This window comes from Fukomys damarensis, unplaced genomic scaffold, assembly GCF_012274545.1.
Source record: "Fukomys damarensis isolate Sample0158 unplaced genomic scaffold, DMR_v1.0_HiC HiC_scaffold_5, whole genome shotgun sequence".
NCBI classification, from domain to species: domain Eukaryota; kingdom Metazoa; phylum Chordata; class Mammalia; order Rodentia; family Bathyergidae; genus Fukomys; species Fukomys damarensis.
The window spans coordinates 66,977,528-66,994,711 of record NW_022900917.1 but is presented as its reverse complement, the minus strand read 5'-3'; the positions used below and the strand labels follow the sequence as shown (position 1 = coordinate 66,994,711).

Here is a 17,184-nt window from a genome sequence, read left to right as displayed (position 1 = left end):
ACTGACAGCACCACCACCCAAGCCCCAGCCTCTTCTCTTCCTGACAATGGAAAACAAGGCCAAGTGCGGCCAAGTGGGGTGGAGAAGCCTTGGAAACTGCAAAGTGCTGTGCTCGGGCAGGGTGGAGCAGAGCAGGGACCACTTCAGAGCCAGCAGGCGGCCTTGGGACCTCGGCCAAGTGGCTGGACCCCGCAGACCTTGGGGCTGCAGGCTCTAGGATGGGCACCAGCAGCAACCACAATGTAGCATCCTTCCTGGCAGGGAACCTGTCTGTTTTGCTCACGGCTAGATCCTCAGAATGCTGTACAACTTCTGGCATGTAGTAAATGCTCAACAAATATTTTTAGGAATGAACAGATGAGTAAAAACTTAATTCTGTTTCGTCTGTAGGGATTAAAGAAGATACTAAACGTGTAATGTGTAACATAGAACTGGGTGCTCAAAAATCGATAATTATAGTCAGCTATTCATAGCCACAGGTTCTGCATTCATAGACTCAACCAAGTGTAGACCAAAAATACTTGGAACAAAAAGTGCATCTGCACCGAACATGCACAGAACTTTTCTGTGCCATTATGCTCTAAACAATACAAAACCATTCACATAGCATTTATAGCAGGAATCGCGAGTGGTGTGTGGGCAACAAAATATCTGGAGGATCAGCATAGGTTATATGCAAATGTGGCACCATTTTATATGGGGACTCAGGTGTCTGAGGGTTTTCCTTTTGTAGGGGCTCTGGAGCCTGAGGTGCAACTGTGCCCCATCATTTTGCCAGACTTTTATTTTTGTTATCCTGCCGCACTGTCTCAAGAATCTCATGAGATAGGTCTTGCTATGCTTCTTTTTTTTTTTTTTTCAGAAGGAAGCCAAATGGGCAGGAAGTCAAAGAATTCTTAGAGGAGAGGTCACATCTTTCAACAAAAACGGTGCTTTAAGAGTCACGTCACGGTAAGTTGCTGCAGGGAGGCTGCAGAGTCCAGGGACGAGAGGAAGCTGTGGGGTTGGGAACTCGGGCCCTGGCTGGAAATGTTCCCTCCTGAGTCCCCACCTTCGAGGCATCCCAGGACTGTGGGGGACCCCACCCACCTTTGCCACCCGGAGCCCCAGTGCCCAGCTGTGCCATTACTGACAATAATAGGAATCCTAATGAACTGCAGGCTGATGACTCACTGATTGCAGGGGAGAAAAAAAATCACGAGTGAGCTGATTGGAACGCTTAATAAAGCTCACTCTGAGGGAAGGGCCTAGCTTGGCAGGGAGGGCTGGGGCACCATGGGAGATTTGTTAGATAGTTCTGATGGTCACATTCTTTTCTCTGTGCTTCTCTCAGCCAGACCATTTCCTACACAGCATCAAACTGCCACTCCCTATGCAGCAGGGACCCTAAGGGTGGGCACAGCACCTTCCAAGCCTGTGCCCTGTATCCCGGCGGGTGTTCTGTGTGAGTGGACCCTCTCTGCATCCGTGACATAGTCCGGTCACTAGTGCAAAGAATAAGGAAACAGTAAGAAGAGAACAAGATGCCAGCGGGTGAGAATGTACAGATTTACTCTTGAATTCCAGCAGTAAAAGGGCTATAGAAATCGGTCGCTAAAACTTGAGCCACGCAAAGCTAGTTTCACTGCCAGTGATCCCGGGGGTCGGATCTTCTGGTGCTATGATCTGCAGAGAAGCCAGCTCCCCTCAGCAGGCGTCACTCCTTGCTGTCCCTCACTCCCAAGGCACTTTCTCCACAGGCAGAAGTGTCTCCTAACCTAACTGCAAGCACTAGGGACACAGTTCCTACTGTCCCTTCAATACGCTGCCGCCTGTGAGTCTGGAAGGACAGGCGCAGCCAGAGGGACACCAGTGTGGGCATTAACGGCATTTAATACTTCACACTGGGAGCTTGGGGAGGACAGTAAGGGAAATCGATTATGGTGCCTGAAACAACGTGAGAACCAAGAGTGGCCATTGCTGAGGCCTCAGGATGGCAGGAATGCCGAGCTCTCTCGCCCCTCAGCTAGGGCTGCTCTGGATTCAGGGCAATGCAGTTCACACATCTCTGGAGAACACACTCCATGCCATGCACTGTGCCAGACACAGAGGGCGATACGGGTGACCAGGGCAAGAGCCACATCCTCAGTGAGTTTCTCTGGGAGCAGGTGGAGGTGGGGTTAGGAGGCTGAGACAGGTACGGAGTGGACAAGGCTGAGTCAGGACATTGACCAGTGAGAGCATGGGCATCCCTTCTCATCACCAGGAGGCCTCATCTGGAGGACACACATGCACCAGGCAGTGCGGTGGGGTGGGGCAAGGAGGTCCCTCTCGGCAGCCCTAAGGAGCCAGGACTTGAGGTTTCTCTAGACTGGTGGTGGCAACCAATGGCATGCCTGTTACTGGGTCTTTCTTTTAAGACAAAAGATGTTAATATAGAGTTATTTTTCTAAATGAAAGCCTCAGGATTCAGGTTCGATGCAGCATTGGCATTCTGTGATAACCAAGTAGGCTTGGGGTTGCAGTTTGGCATTTAGTGTCTAGAAGGTTTGCTGTCACATGAATCCAGACACAGCCTGCAGCAGGCTCCTCATGTGAAACCAGAGCAGCCCAACGGCTCTGGGCTTCTCTCCCATTTAAGGGCAGGACAACTGCTGTCCACCCTCACGGCCCTTGGTGGGGGGCAGCAACCCTGGAGAAGTGGGGAAGGGCTCCCGCTGTGGAACCTGCAGTCCTGGAGATGAGAGGAGGTACCCAGGACCACCCGGCCAGAGCCCCCTTCTAGCGCAGCTGCTGGTGGTGGGGCAGGGGAGCCCTGGCCAGCTGGGTCACTCCATACCAGAGGCTGGCAACACCCACATGATGGCACCAGAAACTGGACAGGGAAGTAGGGAAACCTGCCTGGCCCAGGGCCCAGCCCAGCTTGGGTACTCGGGCTGCTCATTCCCTTCCTGTTTTCCAGTCCTTCTTTTCGTGTGTGTGTGTGTGTGAGTGTGTACGCAACACACGAATCCCATTATGTTCGTACATGCAACACCCTGCACTTGCAATACGAATAGCTTTTCATGTTTGGTGTGTTTCTTTGTCCTTCCTTCTATCCACTCAACACCCACCAATCTCCACTCCATCGCTCTGTGTCACACACTCATACTCAGTCACACTCACCTAAGGACATTGTCACAATTACAAACACATTCTCCCTCTCTCACACACCTATACACAGAGAAGTACAGCGCAACGTTAAGTACACATCCCGCCCATCTCTGTGGACTGCCTGGTGATGGGGAAGTGGGGTTTGGTTAAAATCCCCTTAACCTCTGAGTCTCTGTCTCCCTGTCTTATACAGTGGACCCTTGACTTACGAACTCAATTCATTCCTGAGAAATGGTTGTAACTCAGTGGTTCAGTGAAGGCTCAGCTTCTCCGCACAGCCTTCAGAGTCTCCCTGCTGCACACAGGCAGACTTCACTGTCCTTAGAGAGACACTGGCCCAGGATTTCTCAACCCTGCATAGGAAAGGCACTGTCATGTGCCTTCCAGAACTCTTTAAGGGTTCAATCTGTATCTGAGACCATCTGAAAGGACAAGAGGCCAGCATTCTGGTTGTAACTCAAGACTTTGTAAGTCAAAACTAAAATTCTGGTTGTAACCCAAGTTGTCCGTATGTCAGACTGGTCATAACTCAAGGGTCTGCTTGGCAGTGGCATAGACAGCACCAGCTTCCCCCGGTGCGTTAGCCTCCTGGAAGCGCTCACGATGTGTGGGTGCTATAGTGGTCAGAACACTCCTCTTACCCTGCTCTGCCATGCTGTTATCTCCTCTGAGCAGCAAGCGCAGAGCTGCTGCAGAACCCTCCCAATCCTGCCCATGGTCAGCGCCTGCCCGGGGCGGTGCCTTTGTCACACTGGAACCAGGTCGACACCAGCTCACCGTGACTGTTCCCCTCTGCCTCGCACAGCTTCACTGCCTGGGACTCGCCTGGTTCTCTGCCAGCTCACCTTTCCCTTTCACTCCTGGTCTTTCCACCCCCCGCCACGGTCTTGCCCTTCTCCCGATGTTGGTAGGTGTGAACCACTTGGTGTGTGGCTTTTCAGACCGCTGCTTCCTCTCAGCAAAGCATCTAAGGCTCTTCCACACTGTCACACTGGCAGTTTAGCCTTTTTATGGCTAAACAATCACTGTTTTGCTTGTTGTGTTGTTAACAGTGCTGCTATGACAAGAACTTTCAATGCCTCCAAATGCTCCAACCAGAACCCCACTGGGAGAGGACACATCTAGGTAGGATAGCAGGGAGTGTCCACAGCTACCTGTTGCCCTGTATTTCGCTCTTGCTGGGCCTGTATTTGCTTTAATCACAGCCAAATGCTGTCACCATGCAGACAGGCCTCTGGCAGATCCCTTAGAGATGACAGATTCAGCATTGCAATGAGTTTAAGTCTTCTTGCCTTGCCGCAGATCTCTCTGCTCACAGGGGTCCAGGCGGTCTCCTGACTGCAGCTGTGATCCTGCCATGAGCCAGGAAGTTCCCAGCAGTGGGGCCATGACAGGCCACCACCCCTCTTCCGCTCATGCTGATCTACCCTTGGCTCTTGCTGGCCCTTTCTCCAAAGGGAGAAAGATTCCAGATCTGACCTCGTCTCTCCATGTTTCTGATCCTGGTCCAGGCCACCAATGCCTCTTATCTGGTCTGTTAGGACATTTGTTCTCCAAGAGTCCAATTTTCACTGTTCTAGAGCAATGTTTTAAAATACAAGTCAAATCATATCCCTTGGCTCCAAGGACTTCCACTTCTGTTGGAAACTCTGGAGTGTGCAGGTGAGGTATGTGTGGCTGCCACTTTGGGCCCCTACCTTCTGCCTCTTCCTCTGAATAGAAATCTGAGAAGCCCAGGCTGGACTTGTGGGCCCAGAACAGGGTGGGCCTGGGCATTGCAGACGCCTTCCTAGATGTGCTGGACCCTGCAAATCCACACTGCTTCTGATCCACACTTTCCCTTCTAAGGAGGCCCAGGCTTCGTGGCCACCACGAAACCCATGATAGGGGCGAGCTGGGCCTTCCCTGCTTAGGTCCCGGCTGGTCAGACAGGGGCTTTGGGCCTCCAGGTGCCCAGAGCAGGTCAGTGCTGGAAGGCAGCTGTGACCCAGGACAGCAGGAAAGGCAGTGATCACAGTCAGTCCCTCACTCTTTCTATTCCTGATGGACTTTTCTGTGACACAGGAGGGCAGTTCTGACAGAAAGCTTGAAAACAAAGTTCTGTTCCAACACAACTGATGTGGTAAGAGCATGTTGAGTGTGCTGTGAACTCTGCATCTGCTCGGCCTGACCTCGTGCAGAAATCTCTGCCCGGCTGCACGGGAATACAGAAGGGACGTGTGTGCACACATACCTGGGCCCTTGCACATGTCTCACGTGCTATGAGCCATGAGATTCACCCTGGGGTTACAAGTGGGGTCTGAGACCACCCTCTTTCCACTGCTTCACAGTGACTTGCAAGCTGTAGCCATCTGACACTGGGTCCTTGAATAAATGGGTCTTCCGCAGTAAGGTGCCACATTCACTTCTCTCTCTGTCCCTTTCATGGGGGGTGAACACAGGGCCTTCACACTGAGCTATGCCCTCCTTCATTTGGAGACAGGATCTCATGAAGTTGCCCAGGCAGGACTTGAATTTGAGATCCCCCTGCCTCAGCCTTCCAGAGTTTTGGGATTATAGGTGTGCACCCCACACTCCCCATTTATGACTTTCTAAACCCCCGTTCCTGCTATTATCTGCTTTTTGTTACTGTTATGTCCCTGGCCACATTTGCCCATAAGCCCCCTGGTTCTGTGTATAGTCTGCACAGCGTGCTGGCTGAGGAGCATGGGTGCTGCTGGTCATGTGACTGACTGCACGTGTCAGAACAGCGGGCCAGGTCTCTCCAGATGTGATGGCTTGGCTGACAATGCATCAGGAGCTCTGGTTTTCTCCTTCCCTTCCCTTCCCCTCACTCTTTTTCCTGCCTGGGGTCACACTTCCCAGCTTCCTTCGCCCCCAGTGTCAGGAGCCCGAGTGGACCCAGGCTCAGACACAGCCTCCCCCACATAGCAGGTGACAGCACATGTGTAACACGAGGTGAGCTCCGGCTCTGGGTCATCCAGGAGCAAGCAGTGGCTGCAGGGCTGAAGCCTGGGGACTGGATGGAGGTGGGAAGCCAGCCTGGAGGAAGCGGGTGAGAACTCCTGGGGTTGGGACGTCCAGGAAGGGGTCAGGGCATGGTGAGAGGCATCTGCGGGCTGCAGCCCCGGGAGTGCTAAGTTTTGGTTCGTATTTGGAGCTCGGGCCTAGGTGTGCAGAAGGGAAGACCACAGGTGACGCAGTGAGTGGGGCATGGGGGCCAGTGAGGTGGCAGACGTGGACGGGCAGGGGAGCAGGCTCAGGGAAGAGTGGCATCTCCATCCCTGTACACTAGGGAGGGAGGGAGGGAGGGAAGGAGGAATCCGAGGAATGCAGGTGCAGTTTCCTATACTGCACTATTTCCATTTTGGGGTGGGCCGCTAGTCTTCAAAAAGGAAGAAAAACCCTTCAAAGGTGCTAAAGATCCCCAAGGGCAGAGGCAAAGAGCTGGAGTCACAGCCACTGCAGAAGTGCAGAGCTCTTGTGCTGGCTGTGTGTGTGCCTGCACACACGTGTGCATTTGCATGTGTGTGTGTGTGTGTGTGTGTGTGTGTGTGTGTGTAAGAATGATGTAAGTTAAGGCTGTTGTTTCTATTCACTCCTTTCAGGGAACAATAACCACAACATGATAAATCACAGTGCAGTGCTTGTCTCTGTCTGAAATGTGGCCAAAGAAAGGAGAGATTAATTACACAGGGAGGGCAGAAATCTCAGGGCAGATTAAGACAACAAGCTAGCAACTGGAGTCTAATTAGAAACTCCTAGAATCAGGACTCCAGGTAGGCACTGTCCCGAAGACAGCCCTCTCCTGTGGGCTGAGGGAGGAGACTGCCTTATTAAGCAGGCACTCACTCATGTGTTCTGAGAGTTCCGCATGGCCAGTGTGAATCCAGCACACAGCTCCACTTTCCACGCGGAAAGCTGTAAGGAGGTGCGTACCTCCCCTGGCGGTGTGAATGAGGTAGTTTTAAAATAACGAGGTCACAGAGCAGGGGCAGGGTGGGACGGAACTTCTCAGGAGAGTCAGATAGCCTGAAGAAGCAGAAGGAATCTGGATCTTGGGGCGGGGAGAGCTGGCCTCCAGTCCCCATGCTGTGTCTCACCAGTGGGCGACTTTGGGCACACATCCCCATCACCCAGGACACCCAGCAGGCAGCACTGGTACCAAGGGCTCCCATGGGAGCCTCAGACCCTGTGACACGGAGAAGCCTGAAATAATCACTGCCTCAGAGGCGGACCTCACTCCACGGAGGAGCCAGCAGAGCCGAGAAGCAGGTGTCTTGCTCAAGTCACACAGGCGCAAATGCTGAAACGTAATGCGGGCTCTTCTCCAGCTCAGGGAAGCAGCTTCAGTCAATGCCAGCCTTCACGTTTTCTGCCTCCCCAAGAGGCTGGCAGCTGAAGTCTTGCTGCTCCAGCCTCTTTCCTTCCTTCCCTCGTTCCTTCTCTCTCTTTTTCTTTCTTTCCAGGTTTTTGCTAACTCCTTCAATTGCCTAGGCAGGATTCAAACTGGAGATCCTCTTGCCTCAGCCTTCCAGAGTACTGTGATTACAGGCAGGTGCCACCATCGCAACCTTACTTTTCTTATCTGTAAAATCTAGACACTCATCTTGCTATAACCTCCCTTCTGGAGTTTAAGACCCCAAAGCCAAGGAAGGTACTTAGGGAGGCTTCACACACGCAGGCCTGAGGTGAGGGTGAGGGCTGGGATGACCAGCCCAGCATGGAGCTGAGCGATGCCCAGGCAGCGGGTGGTGCTATCTCCAAAGACTCCTCTTGCAGTTTCATCAGGTGAACCTTGGGGAACATTTCTGGCTGCAGTACGCAGCCCAGTTCTTTATTGCACCCTGCACTCACCTTCAGTGACACAGCCCCGCGGGGCCCTCCCTCTGCCTTTGGCCAGGCCTTTGGCATTGGCACACTGGACGTCAGGGGTGTGACACCAGCCACGGCACCTCTGTCCTCCTCTGTCATTACCACGAGCTTGTGCTGGGTGACACTGGTGCATGGTGTCTACTACTGGAGCTGCTGTCACCCAGCCGAGGTCGTGCTGGGTCCTCAGTGCACGACAGTGCCCCGAAATGCAGACAGTGGGGGCTGCAGAGCCCCTGACTGTGCAGTGGAGCCCCATACAGCTGAGTCAAGCAAATGCATCTGGTTCACCATGGAGGCAATGGCTGTTTGTTATGCAGCAGCAGCCTGACCCTGAATAACCGATACACAGACACACTTCAAAAATGTGGCATGCGAAGACTTTGATTCCATTTTGTTACACTGGCCTTCCTTGTTCTTGGGCACAGGCAGGAAGCCGTTACTCCCCACACATGGCCCACACAGACAGTCTCATTGTTCCTCTCAACAAAATCCTGACGGGGCAAACCAAACGCTAGAACTTTGCTCTCCCCTCCTGTCTCCCTCTTCCTCTTCCAATCCATTTTTTAATGAAACGCCGATGTATACATGTATCTTAAATAAATGGGTCATATTTGTTTAAGACACGCTTGCACCCAGTGCCAAGAATTTGCTATCTGAGTGGCGGAGCCAGATTGCGAGGCCTTCCTCACACACGGCCCTCTTCCTCCACTGGCCACTGCCTGAGGTCGGTCGTTTTTCCACCTTCAGCCACGCTCTCTCCCCTCCACAGCCATCCCGGAGCCCACGGCAAGGCGCTGCGTGCCCCTGACATGGCCCGGTGGCACAGGGGCCGTCGTTCTTCACGCTGCATGAACTGGACTCTGCCTCTCTCATCAGCCCCAGGACCTGGGCCAGCTTCCCAGCCCTCCCAACCTCGGCTTCCTCCTCAGCAAAGTGACCGCGGCGTCTGTCTCCAAGTGTCTACCGGGAGCTGTAAGGAGGCAGGGCAGCCCCGCAGCACAGAGCCGATGCGGGGCCGGTCACCACGAGCCTTTTCCATAACGCAAGGTGCCATGGGAACACAAGCCCACAGTCAGCATTACGTAATGCTCGCTGTGGCCCCACTGTCTGAAGTAGTTTAAGTATTATTCTAGGCCTTCTGATGTGTTTATCGCATTTTAAACCTCTTGGCAACTGTTCCTATAGACCAGAGACAGTGAACATTTTAGAGACCAATGCCCAACTGCAACCCAAAACTCACTTATTTATCGCCAAGTGCCAACACTGCAGCGAAACTTGGACACAGGTTTTCAACCAGAAAAAAACAACTCTACATTAACATTTTTTGTCTTAAAAGAAAAACACGTGTGCTGTAGGTTTGCCACCACTGCTCTAGTGTTATCAAGCCCACCTTAGGGATGAGGAAATGGAGGCCCGCAAAGACAGGGTAATGGGTCCAGGGTCACACAGGTAAGGGGCCACAGGAGGGGCTTCACTTTCTTCATCTTTCTCACTGGGGATCTGGAGTGTGTGATGAATCTGTTTAGCACACTGCCCGGCTCTCAGACCAGCACAGTGGTGGAGGACAGCAGAAGGCTGGATCCCCAGTCCCTGGCCTCCTTGGCACTGAGCTGACTGGGTAGGACAGACGACGCCCAAAGAGGAGATACGAGCTGCTTCTCACCCTGGCACACACACCCTGTCTGTGCACATGGCGCTGTCTTACAACCAACTCAAATCAAGACTCAGGAAGCAAACAAGACTCTCAGCAGTCTCTGGTGAGCCTGAGTGAAATTAGCGGATCAGTGTACAAAGGCGTGTTTAATAATGTGATCACGCTACCCCTCCTCACAGAGCCATCGTGACAGGCAGCATTAGAAAAGCGACAGCCCTCGACCGCTGCACAGTTCCCAGGCCTGGCACCATGGAGGCTTGTGGTCCCAGAACACTTCCATTTTCTGGCAACTAACGGCATACAGGGATCAGGGGGAACTGATGGCTGTGGCAGAAACGCCCTTGTGGACCCTCTAAGCCCTTTGTGGGGTGGCTGCTCTTCTGCTTGCCTGTCAGAAGCATAATTTTCATTAAATATTAAAGAGTTGTTTGTTAAAATAATGTCGTCATGGTAACCAGGCAGGGGGAGGGGCCTACAATAGGCCTATGCTGTCCAAACTGCAGTGTATTAATCAAGTGCTTGGTTTTGTGCAGAGAGTGTCCCTCTGGGCCTCCTGGCAGTAAGGAACCTGGAGGATGCAGGTGCTTGGGATTTGCATTGTTCAGTGGCAAAGGTGTGGGCTCTCATGAGGTTCTGTGTTGTGTTTGTTGGGCAGATGGATAGATGGATGGGCAGATGGATGGATGTGTGGACAGACAGGTAGATGGATGGGTGGATGGGTGGATGGATGGATGAATGGGTGGATGGACGGACGGATGGGTGGATAAGTGGATGGATGGATGGATGGGTGGGTGGATGGGTAGATAGATGGGTGGATAGATGGGTGGATGGATGGATGGGTGGATGAGTGGGTGGATGTGTGGATGGATGGGAAGATAGGTGGAAAAATGAATGAATGTGGAAGCCCACATCTGAGATGTTTGTGTCAGAAATTTTTCTGATGGTTTAATTTTTCAGTTGCCCCTTTTCAGTAGTAAGGAATTTTGCCACAGAATTGGGGAAAGGGTGTCAAGGAAGTAAAGGAAGAAAGGCAAATTTCTCTTGCCTGAAGGGAGCGCTAATGGTGACAAAAGGAAGGCAAAGTAGAAAAGTTTAGAGCCAGGCTGCCTGGGTTTGAGTCCACACACAAGAGGGGCTGCAGCTGAAGTGAGTGCCCAAGGGGACTCAAGAATAGGAGACTCTGGGATTCCAAGCACCACTTCTGCTCCTCCTTGCACTAGCTACTGCCATGAGCACGCTGCTGCTGCTGAGAATGCCACCAAGGTCCCTACCATCTAAAGATGCTGGCGGGCCCTGGCCGCCCAGACCCCACCTAGTTCTTCCCAGCACTGGTACACTCCTCCAAGAGGCCGCAAGGAGTCGTGCGGTCACTGTGGGCTTGCTATGACTGGAGAGTGTCCCCAGAGGGCCACCTGCTGGAAGCCTGGTCCTCTCTGGCAGTGTCGAGATGGCATAGCCTTCAGGAGGCAGAACCTAGCGCCCAGGAAGGTGACAAGGGCCACTGGGTGCTGCCCTGGGAGGAGTGAATGCAGGGACCCTGTTAGTTCCCACACAGCACACTGTTACTGCAGGGCAAGCCTGGCCCTCAGGGAGACCGTGGACTTTGGCCTTGCATGTTCCTCACTGGTGCCACCCGGGAGGCCCTCACCATGGGCCAGAATGATAGGGCTGTCCAGGCTTGGACTTGCGGCCCCAAACTCCTCTTCTTTATTCAATACCCAGCCTCAGCTAGCATGTGGTAGGAACAGAAAATGGACTAGTGTGCACTGTCTCCTGTGCACTGCTTCATGTTGTTTTAACAACACTTTTACAAAGACGAAACCATTCTTAGCTCGTGGGCCACACAGAGACAGGCATAGCAGGCTGGCCTTTGTACTGCCTTACGAGGGAAGGGAGGAGAAAGGACAACACGATAAAGGAGAAGTACATGGGCTTTTCTCCCACCAAAAGTGGGCTGAAGATACACAGAATGCAGATGTGGGCCGGGTTTGGCTTTAACCCCCACTTGGCGATGCACATAGCCGAACCTGCTCGTTTTGTCCAGAGAGGCCGGGAGGCACAGAGTAGGTGACACACTCGGTCACCCCTGTAGTTGCCCCTTTCACTGCCCATTCACCGTATGGCCCGTGGGTGGTGTGCTACACAGACAGGACGTGGACCATCACATCTGCGGCGGCGCTGCTGCTAGACTCCAGGCGGTGCGGAGCTCAGATGTGAAGGTCTACACCGGGTTTGGGCTGCCGGGTCTGCTCTGCACCCTCCAGGCACCACAGTCACCCCTGCACCCTGCTCGGGAAGGACTTACACAGGTGCTGGATCGGTCAGCTTCCCTCTCCCCAGTTTCCCCACCGCCGTCCTCAGTCCACGTGGTCCCTGCTACCCAGAGGGGCATATGACCAGGCCTGGCCAGTCAGCACGGTCCACCCTGGGCCACTGCAGTGGCTCAGGGAGGACAAGTGGCCCAAGTTCCAATCCTGGGCACCTCGAGGACTACTGAGGAAGCAAGGCCCTCTCTCCACGGGGTTGCCGAGAGCAGGTGCTGGTGGCCACTCTGCCACATGAGGGTGGGACAGCCTTCTCAGGCTGAGGTGAGGCTGGGGAGGAGCTCAGAGCCAGACCAGCTCAGACTTCGATTACACGGACCACCTTACTGCACACTTATGTCGATTTGAATTGGATTTCTACCTTGAAACTGAAACTCTAAATAATAGAATCAAATATCCAGTGAAGTACTATCATCTACTGGTTTCAGGTGCTATCATTTCTTGGTCAACAAACTCTGGACCCCAAACATGGAACTGTGACATAGTTTAGATAAATGTCTCCCAAAAGGCTAATGCACTCCAAAGGGGGGTTGGAAGGTGGTTAGATCATGAAGGCACTAACTTCACAGATGCATCAACTCATGACTGGTTTTGCAGCTGAATGTGCAGTTGACAGGTGGGGCCAGGATGGAGGATGCAGGTCCTCGGGCCGTGATGGTGAAGGGTCTGCCTGTCCTCAGCCCCTTGGTTCTCTCTGACTCATCCCAGCTCTCTGCCTCCGGGGCGCCTTCCCTCTACCATGCTGTTCCTGCCATGGAACCAGCTGGCCATGGATTAAATCCTCTGAAACCATGGGCCTGAAGGGTCCTTTTCTCCTTTGAGTTGCGTGTGTCAGGTATTTTGTCACAGCACCAGATGGTGACTAATACAAGGAGGTAAAAGGGTGGAGTTCAAGGTGGACAATAGGGGAAGGGCACGGTGTCATTACTTGCTCCTTTCTTCATTTCTCCTGCTTGGCTGTATACACTAGGTCCACTCCTCACACTGGGGGAAGGATCAAGAGCCCCTCATGCCACTGAACGAGCATCTGCGCCAGGTGAAGGACCAGATGTGTAGGTGGGGGGTTGGTTCACTCCCTCAGGGTACAGTGCGTTTCATACTGGTGGGAGGCACGGCGGCTGAGCTCAGTTTCCTGAAGGTGTTGCTGCTTCTGGTTCTGCCTGCTAAATGTCAGTGCCACCCAGTGCAGTTCGGCCCAGCTGTCCTTGGTCCCTGAGCTGTCTCTGGGACAGCTGTCACTTCCCAGCCCCGCACCTGGCTGCCTGTCTACCCCCGCAACGGGCCAGAGGGTGTGGCGCGGGCCACTCGGTTTCTCCCATGCTGGTTCTGCAGAGCAGAACCTCCCTCCTGGAGGCACTGCTGGGCTGTGTGCCAGGCCCACTGGGCATCTCCTCCAGGGCGACACCACACATGACTACTGAGCCTGACGCTAACGCGAGGCTGACAAACAACCCTGCTCAGGCTCGCCAGCTCCTAGCTTCCTCCTGCAAGTGTCTTAGGAGCAGGGACAGGCACACTTGGGCACGCTGCAGACCAAGGTACCAGGGCTCAGGGAAGTTAGTGACCTCCTCAAGGTCACCCACATTGGTGGCTGAGGCAGGGAACGCGCTCCAGAGTCACAGGCTCTGCCGCCTGGAGTCGTTGGTGGTCTGTGGCTGCACGAATGCCCGCTCTAGGTATGGGGCTGTGCCGTGGCACTGACAAGGTGGCTCACGTTGGACCCTCACCCCAAGCAGAGGCAGGGGAGTCCAAAGCAGCCACCCAGGAAGCTCCCTCCACGGCCTCAGCCCATGACTAACCTAAGAGGGTGACCTAGACAGGGCGAACACAGATCAGTTATGGCCTGAGATGCGCTACGAACCCTTAGTCCTCTCCTAAGCAAAGCACTGTTCCGGGAACTTGTACCAGAGGTTTGTCCTCTGGCTTGGGGACAGCCAGACCTCACTGGAGAAGGGACAGGGAGTGATGCCGAGGGGAGCTTGACTCCTTCCTAGCCAAGCACCGGTCCTGAGGATTGTCTACCAGGACCAGCAGCATCTCTTCATGCCTGTGCTCCTTCAGTTCTAAGGCCATTTCAGGAGGATGGAGATGGGTACTGCTGCCCACTGATGGGGAAGCGGACATTTGGAGGCATCAACCGCTCTCCAGGAGACGCATAAGCAGTGAGAGATGGCAGAGCTGCCTCTGAACCTGGGCAGCATCCGCACCTCGGGTGGGGTGCCAGAGGCCTGCTTGTTCGGAGCACCTTGGGCAGCACTCATCCCCAGCCTGCTCCCTGCAGCTGTGCCAGGGCTGCTGGTGCTGGCTCTGGACCCAGCACTGTGCCAGGCCTGTACCCAGATCATGGGCTGATGGCTGTTGCACACTCGCTGTGGGCTGGCATGGAGCTGGGCAGCTGGGTGTGAAGTGGCTCTTGTTTTTCAGTGAGGAGACAGTGCCATGCCTGAGACCCACAGTGGGCGGAAGGGCCAGCATCTGAACCTGCAGTCTGACTCAGGGGCTCGGCCCCGGACTCTATTTCCTGACCCATCGTTTACTGGGCACCTACTGTGTGCTGGGTCCCATTGGTGTGGGGACACAGCTCCTATCCTCAGAGTCTAAGCCCTGTGGAAGACCTGCTAAGGCCGTGTCACTCCAAGCCTCAGTTCTGGTGGGGGCAGCTACCCTCCAGTCCCCTTCCCCTCCTTCTACCCTGCCTCTACACAGTGCCTGGCTCTCAGCAGCACACACAAGCTGTGTACACCTTGACTCTGATCCAGGCTGTCAGCTCCGGACAGGAAAATACCACCTGGCCTCCCAGGGCACCTGGCTGGGCCTCGGGGAAACCCTGCTACAGCCAGATGGGACAGGGCTGGGGGCCCCCAACCACAGAGGGAAGCAGACCATCATGCAGAGACCGCCTCCTGCTGCCTCACGGTCCTGGCCTCTGCAAAGCTCCTTGGGGTTTGGAGCTCAAAACCAGAGGGCCAGGTTTGGTGACTTGCGCGTGTGGCCCTGGACCTGCCCTTACCACAGGATGGTGACCCCCTCAGTGAAGCCAAGGTTATGGCCCCACAGTGGCATCCACCGGGCACCCCTACTGTGCTCCTTGGGGCAGGGAGGTGGACTGTGTGGTTCTGCCATGTGCTTCCCAGGCCTCTCTCCTGAGCAGTGTGGTCTGGATCTTGGGCTGTCTCCCTGTCATGGTTTTTGTGTCCTGTAGGCAAGAGCGCTGCACAGCCTCCACACCTGACCTCACCACGCCTGCGAGCTGCCCTGTCACACCCTCAGGTGCATGGGCCACGCTGCTGACAGGTGTATAGCTGCAGCCAGCTCAGGTCCAGCCGGCTGCTGGCAGTGGGTGCTGGGGTGTCCTGCGGGTCCCCTCATCCTGGGGCTTCTGTAGCATGGCCCATCCCCAAAGCTGCCCTCATTTAGCCTCCTCTAAACAGTCTCTGCCTTCTGCCGGCACGCAGCCCTCAAGGGTATCCAGCTCCTGGAGACTGAGTGTGAGAACACTAGCTTTGTCAAAGCTGCTCCCTCCAACGTTTTCAGAGATTTCTTCAACCTCTGTCTGAATTCTGCCAGTGCCAGGGACCTCACCACTCACCACGGTACCTCCTGCTGGTTGGCACAGTTCTCTGCCACGGACTTATGCTGAGGCCGAGACAGCGATGCTCTCCTGTGGGCCAGCGGCACCCTCTGGGTGTGCAAAGGAGGTGCCCTGTCATGTCTGGAGCCCAGTGTCCTTGGGGCTTTGCCAACCATGCGAGCAAGCTAGCTTCCTCTGGGCTCTAAGTGTGCTTCCCCAGCCCTGGCCAAAGGGTCCCTGCAAAGAGTTCCAGCACAGCCCCTGGAGGTGAGTCAGCTGCTGTCCACTGAGCAGAAGACCAGGCGGGTCCTGTGCAGGCTGCAGTGCTTCTGGGGCAGGACTGGCAGGACCCCTGGAAGCGCACGGGCTCTACCTCCCTTCTTCAACTCCAGCCTGGCACTGGCACTGTGCCTGCCTCTCAAGCACAGGGTCCCGAGTTCAATCCCTGCTACCAAAAACAAAACAAAACAAAACAAAAAACAAACCAACCCAAAACAAACAAAAAACCAAACAACAACAACAAAAACCCCAAACCCAAAAAACAAAAACCAAAAAGCAAATCCAACCTGGGCTGCAGGAACCACAGCCGGATGCAGTGTTACTCACTCACCAGACTCCTGTCACTCACATCCTGGGAATCTCCTTGAAGCTTGACTCCAGGAGCAGCCAGGGCTTCAAGACCTGTGAAGAAGAGGAACTGGAGATTAGCAGCAGGCCTGAGCAACTGAGCTGCTGTGTGCCCGTCTCTTCCAGCAGGCTGGGTCACTGGGAGACTGGGTGGAGGTTAGGGATGAAGAGGAGGAATTGGGGTAAGGACACAGCTGCTTGTGAAACAAACTCCACATCTCCGGGCTCTGTGTTGATTCTGAGACAGGGAGAGGGTAAAGAAAAGCCCCTAAACCTGGCTGAGTCATCAGTGACAGCAGGCAAGCCTTTCAGGAGAGAGACACAGGGGCAGAGTCGAGTCCCTTTGTCCCTTCGAGTCATCTGTGCCTGTTCCCCTGGCTGCTGCGGGCCGTGCACGCTTCCATGTCTGTGAGGGTGCAGGGGGAGCTCTGTGCTCGGCCTCAAGTGGGAAAGACACTGCGTTCTTAACAAAGGCCTAGAGGCATATTTATATCCCCAGCGATTCCTGCCAAGCGCACCCTGCATGCTCTGAACGCTTCTCGGGAAAGGGGAAGCTGGAGGGCCAGGCTGTGCCCCACTGAGGCTGTCTGCAGCATGGCAAGTGCAGCCCAGTGCTGAGGCTCTGTAGCCGGCTGGGCAGAGGCCCCGTGGCAGGAACCACTGCACCCCGCTGTGGACCACGCCGGCCTCGCTCCTGGCTTCCCACACCTGGCACCTGCAGAGCAAAACTCGTTTCTCCTTGTTTCCCTAAGAATTCTCAGGTGAGCTGAGGTTTCTATGTCCATTTGTCCCTGCTCTTGAAGAAGCGCCTTTGCTGGGGTGAAGAGCATCTCTGTGGTGGCAGCTTGCGCTCTCTGAGGACTTGCCAGGCGCTGTGCACTTGAGCTAGATTCTTGCTAGTCAAGGCGGAATCACCCCAGAGCCTCAGGGAGCCAGGACCTGCATTCTAAGAAGCACCCCTGGCACACTGAAGTCTGTGATGCTCTTCCTCAGGAGGGAGG

General features: G+C 54.6%; 1 protein-coding gene across 1 annotated transcript in view; it reads right to left on the bottom strand.

Annotated features, from left to right (window-relative positions):
• The window catches only part of Zhx2 (zinc fingers and homeoboxes 2), a 71,566-nt gene extending 55,329 nt beyond the window's left edge, over positions 1-16,237 (bottom strand). The window contains exon 1 of the mRNA XM_010605577.2: positions 16,167-16,237. The gene's annotated coding sequence lies outside the window, so the exon portion shown is untranslated. The remainder of the gene's footprint in view (positions 1-16,166) is intronic.
• Positions 16,238-17,184: the final 947 nt, after the last annotated feature.